Below are 6,000 nucleotides of genomic sequence, written 5' to 3'. Positions count from 1 at the left end.
GGTAATCAATACACGGTCTCAGCGAACCATCCTTCTTGGCTACAAAGAAGAACCCTGCTCCCAGTGGTGATGACGATGGGCGAATATGTCCCTTCTCCAGGGATTCCTTCACATAACTGCGCATAGCGGCGTGTTCGGGCACGGATAAATTAAATAATCGACCTTTAGGGAATTTACTACCAGGAATCAAATTGATAGCACAATCACAATCCCTATGCGGAGGTAGAGCATCGGACTTGGGCTCTTCAAATACATCCTGATAATCAGACAAGAACTCTGGGACCTCAGAAGGGGTGGATGACGAAATCGACAAAAATGGAACATCACCATGTACCCCCTGACAACCCCAGCTGGATACCGACATGGAATTCCAATCCAATACTGGATTATGGGTTTGTAGCCATGGCAACCCCAACACGACCACATCATGCAGATTATGCAACACCAGAAAGCGAATAACTTCCTGATGTGCAGGAGCCATGCACATGGTCAGCTGGGCCCAGTATTGAGGTTTATTCTTGGCCAAAGGTGTAGCATCAATTCCTCTCAATGGAATAGGACACCGCAAAGGCTCCAAGAAAAACCCACAACGTTTAGCATAATCCAAATCCATCAGATTCAGGGCAGCGCCCGAATCCACAAACGCCATGACAGAAAACGACGACAAAGAGCATATCAAGGTAATGGACAGAAGGAATTTGGACTGTACAGTACCAATGACGGCAGACCTAGCGGACCGCTTAGTGCGCTTAGGACAATCAGAAATAGCATGAGTGGAATCACCACAGTAGAAACACAGACCATTCAGACGTCTGTATTCCTGCCGTTCAACTCTAGTCATAGTCCTATCGCACTGCATAGGCTCAGGTTTAACCTCAGGCAGTACCGCCAAATGGTGCACAGATTTACGCTCGCGCAAGCGTCGACCGATCTGAATGGCCAAAGACAAAGACTCATTCAAACCAGCAGGCATAGGAAATCCCACCATGACATCCTTAAGAGCCTCAGAGAGACCCTTTCTGAACAAAGCTGCCAGCGCAGATTCATTCCACTGAGTGAGTACTGACCATTTCCTAAATTTCTGACAATATACTTCTATATCATCCTGACCCTGGCACAAAGCCAGCAAATTTTTCTCAGCCTGATCCACTGAATTAGGCTCATCGTATAGCAATCCGAGCGCCAGGAAAAACGCATCGACACTACTCAATGCAGGGTCTCCTGGCGCAAGAGAAAATGCCCAGTCTTGAGGGTCGCCGCGCAAAAAAGAAATAATAATCAAAACCTGTTGAATAGGATTACCAGAAGAATGAGGTTTCAAGGCCAGAAATAGCTTACAATTATTTTTGAAACCTAGAAACTTAGTTCTATCTCCAAAAAACAAATCAGGAATAGGAATTCTTGGTTCTAACATAGATTTCTGATCAATAGTATCTTGAATTTTTTGTACATTTATAACGAGATTATCCATTGAAGAGCACAGACCCTGAATATCCATGTCCACACCTGTGTCCAGAATCACCCAAATGTCTAGGGGAAAAAAAAAAGTGAACACAGAGCAGAAAAAAAAAAAAAATGATGTCAGAACTTTTTCTTTCCCTCTATTGAGAATCATTAGTGAGGCTCCTTGTACTGTTATGTTTGCTAATGACAGGTGTTATGAAGGCAATCCAGAAACACAGTGTACATAGCGATCAGAGCGCACACAGTGATCTGACAAATACCCAAAAATACAAGAACGAGCTCTGAGACGTGGAAACTCTGTAGACTGCACACCTGATCCTATCCTAAACACAACTAAAAGCGGCTGTGGATTGCGCCTAACAACTACCTAGGCAACTCGGCACAGCCTAAGAAACTAGCTAGCCTGAAGATAGAAAAATAGGCCTGACTTGCCCCAGAGAAATTCCCCAAAGGAAAAGGCAGCCCCCCACATATAATGACTGTGAGTAAGATGAAAAGACAAAACGTAGGGATGAAATAGATTCAGCAAAGTGGGGCCCGATATTCTAGGACAGAGCGAGGACAGTAAAGCGAACTTTGCAGTCTACAAAAAACCCTAAAGCAAAACCACGCAAAGGGGGCAAAAAAAACCCACCGTGCCGAACTAACGGCACGGCGGTACACCCTTTGCGTCTCAGAGCTTCCAGCAAAACAAAAGACAAGCTGGACAGAAAAAAAGCAACAAAAAAGCAAAAGGCACTTAGCTATACAGAGCAGCAGGTCACAGGAACAATCAGGAGAAGCTCAGATCCAACACTGAAACATTGACAAGGAGCAAGGATAGCAGCATCAGGCGGAGTTAAGTAATGAAGCAGTTAACGAGCTCACCAGAACACCTGAGGGAGGAAGCTCAGAAGCTGCAGTACCACTTGTGACCACAGGAGTGAATTCAGCCACAGAATTCACAACACCATACGTGTGACTGAGATAACAGACTGTTTCAATATGTGGGATGTATTTTTTTAAATTTTAAAAACCACAAAATACTGTATACACCAAGGATAGCAGTCTAGCAGATCCAAAAATGCAATGTATGCCTGCAAAGGAAGTGTTTGTACACCATAGATACACTGTGCGTCTGACCGAGATAACAATGATCAAAATGTGTTCTTGTTTTTTTGGCCAACCAGAAATGTGTCTATAAGTAGGCTATGACACTAAAATAAAACATTTAAAACATTTGGAGTACTCAAATTGTCCAAACATGGGAGGTACATTTTTTAAAAATCTTTTATGGGCATCATAGTCACCCTTGCCAAAAATTGGAATGGCGGTAGCAGCACAAAACCAGTTAACCCTGGTGATCTAGTGGCAGCGAATGATGACATCTTGAGGAAAACATTCTTAAAAACTAGGCCCAATTTTAAGGAGCAGGTCTCCTAGACTTGTAATGACCATACAGTAAGTGCATGGGCTGACAAACATTTCCCCATGGGGGTAAAAAATTTTAAAAATCTTTTATGGCCATCATAGACACATAGACACCCTTGGCAAAAATTGAACTAGCCATAGCAGCACAAAACCAGTTAACGCTGGTGATCTAGTGTTGGAGAATGAGGAGACATAAGACTCGACCTATGAAAGAAAATAACAAAAGGGATGGGCGAACACAGGTTCATAAATATGAAGCCAGAATGTGTCCAACGAGATTTGTTTGTCCCTAGCAACAGCTCAGAGACGGGGCTATAAATAAAAATATGATATAAAAGTCTTTGAATAATTTCATATTGTAGAGGTATACGCTACCTCATTAGAGGACTATCCAGAGCTCTGAAAAATATAATAATAAATGGGAAAAAGATACGTACATCTCCTTTTTCTGAAATTTTCCCCCGAGGGAGTAACATTTCTTTTGGTTTCAAATTGGTAACAGCCATCATATAGACACTTTTGCCAAAAATTGCACTGGTGTATCAGCACAGTACATAGTTACATAGTTACATAGTTATTAAGGTTGAAGGAAGACTATATGTCCATCTAGTTCAACCCATAGCCTAACCTAACATGCCCTAACATGTTTAACACATTAAACCTGGTGATCTAGTGGTGGAGAATGAGGAAACATTGATGAAGACCTTATTAAAAACTTGGCCCAATGTAAAGGAGCGTGTCTCTTAAACTTGTAATGCCCATGCACAAAGTGCGTGGTTTGTGTACGAAGTAAAAGATGAGCTGATGAGCAAGATCCCGGGCCCGCAGCTGAGCTCGTATGCAGGAGCAGGCCCCACAAAGACCACCTGGACAGGTACAGCAGCCCCAAGGACCCTGGCCAGCAGTCACATCTCAGCAGCCAGCACCTTTGCTCTTTGGAAGAGGGCACCAGAGAGGTCCGCCGGCAGCGGCAGCAGAGAGACCATTGCCCGAGGTTCTGCAGGCATCATCCAGACTTGCAGAAGTGTCTATCGGGGAACGGGGCGGCCGTAGGTGTGACTTCCATGACTTCGGTGTGAAGACACGGCAGACTATCGAACACGTCCAAAAATCAAAAGCTGGCGCCTCTGGAACTAAGATTGCTCTTGTGACCAACCACATCAAGCTGGTGTCCCAACCACAGTGGGCCCTGTACCAGTATCACTTTGACTTCAACCCCACCATGGAATCCAAGCATTTACGGTATGGCCTCCTATACCAGCATGAAGAAACCATCAGGAAGGCGCGGGCGTTTGATGAAACCGTGTAGTTTTTACCAAAAAGACTGAATAAGGTCACCGAGGTGTTCAACCAAACTCAAAATGGAGAGAACGTGCGGATAACAATCACTCTGACTAACGAGCTTCCACTGACCTCGCCCACCTGCTTCCATTTCTATAACATCATTTTCCAAAGACTCCTGAAGATAATAGATATGAAGCAGATAGGACTCAACTATTACAACCCGAGCGACGCTACCAAACTCAGAGCCCACCGACTTGCCATCTGCCCGGGGTTTTCCACCTCCATCCTCCAGTACGAGTCCAGCATCATGTTGAGCATTTATGTCAGCCATAAAATCCTCAGGAATGAGCCTGTGCATGACATCTTGAGCAGCCTTTACTCCTCATGTGGCTTACAGAGGTTCCAGGACGCCTGCTGCAAGGAGCTGATCGGACAGATCATCCTCACCAAGTACAACACTAAAACCTACCATATAGACGAGATTGCCTGGAACATGACTACTGCATCCACCTTAAAGAAGGCAGACGGAAGCAAGATCAGCTTTGTGGAGTTAGAACCAATACAATGAACAAGTGAAAGACATGATCCAGCCGCTAATCGTGAACATCCCCCAGAGGCCCAAGCCGGGAGCCACAGACGGAGCCATGATACTGCTGCCAGAGTTCTGTAACCTAACAGGTCTGAATGACAGAATGAGAAACAACTTCAACGTCATGAAAGACCTGGCCGTTCACACTCGCTTACCAACATAATAAAGGGAGTGGCAAGTTGGGAAGTTCATGAACTTCCCACTTCCTTTTTGGAAGTGCATTTGAACAGCAAGGTGGATTGCTGTTAAGGGAACTAGAGAAAAAAAAATCTATAAATCTTCAGCAGAGCGAGTGTGAGCGAGCTGAGTGTAGCCTGAGCGTAAGTGTGGACGGCGGTAAGTGTGACTTGTGATTCAGTGACTTTGGATTCAGGGAGTTTCCAAGGGAGGAATTGCTGTCTGTTTTTCAGTCTGGTGCAATCCCCATTAGGAAATGTGCTCCACTCTTGTTAATGCCATCCAGTGCACATCTTGCTACATGTATGCAATCCTTGAGCAGCCGATCGAGGGTGCATACTGCTGTGCGAGATGTGAGCACGTTGTGCATTTGGAAACCCAGATTCTGAATCTAAATGTGCAGCTGGCAACACTGAGATCCATAGACAATATGGAGAGGAGTCTTCTGCTCACGGAGCAGACGCTCAATGGGACAGATGAGGGGGGGGGATGGTGGGATGGAGCTGCAGGATGGTAAAGTAGGAAGCTGGGTGACAGTTAGAAAGCGGGGTAGAGGGAAGAGTGCCAGGGAGGCTAGTCCTGATCTGGAACGCCCCAATAAGTTTGCTAAGTTGGCAGATGAGGGGGTGACAGTACAGGGGTAGCACTGCTGCAGCCAGGCATGTCCTCTGAAAGCCGGAGGAGTGACTGCTCCAGTAAGGAGGGAAATAGGAGAGCAGGGCAGGCCAGACAGGTGCTGGTAGTGGGAGACTCAATTATTAGGGGAACAGATGGGGCAATCTGTCACAAAGACAGGGATCGTCGAACGGTGGGCTGCCTACCTGGCGCTCGAGTCCGACACATCGCTGATCGGGTGGACAGATTACTGGGAGGGGCTGGTGAGGACCCAGCGGTCATGGTGCACATTGGCACAAATGACAAAGTTAGAGGTAGGTGGAAGGTCCTTAAAGATGATTTCAGGGATTTAGGCCGCAAGCTGAAAGCAAGGACCTCCAACGTGGTATTTTCCGAAATGCTGCCTGTACCACGTGCCACGCCAGAGAGGCAACGGGAGATTAGGGAGGTTAATAAGTGGC

General features: G+C 45.9%; 1 pseudogene; it reads left to right on the top strand.

The window, feature by feature from the left end:
* The first annotated feature begins 3,712 nt into the window (after positions 1-3,712).
* The window catches only part of LOC138637703 (piwi-like protein 1 pseudogene), a 91,879-nt pseudogene continuing 89,591 nt past the window's right edge, over positions 3,713-6,000 (top strand).

The sequence above is a fragment of the Ranitomeya imitator genome, chromosome 5 (genome assembly GCF_032444005.1).
Source record: "Ranitomeya imitator isolate aRanImi1 chromosome 5, aRanImi1.pri, whole genome shotgun sequence".
NCBI classification, from domain to species: Eukaryota; Metazoa; Chordata; class Amphibia; order Anura; family Dendrobatidae; genus Ranitomeya; species Ranitomeya imitator.
Note: the sequence above shows the minus strand (reverse complement) of the source record. Positions and strands in the feature narration are given on the sequence as shown.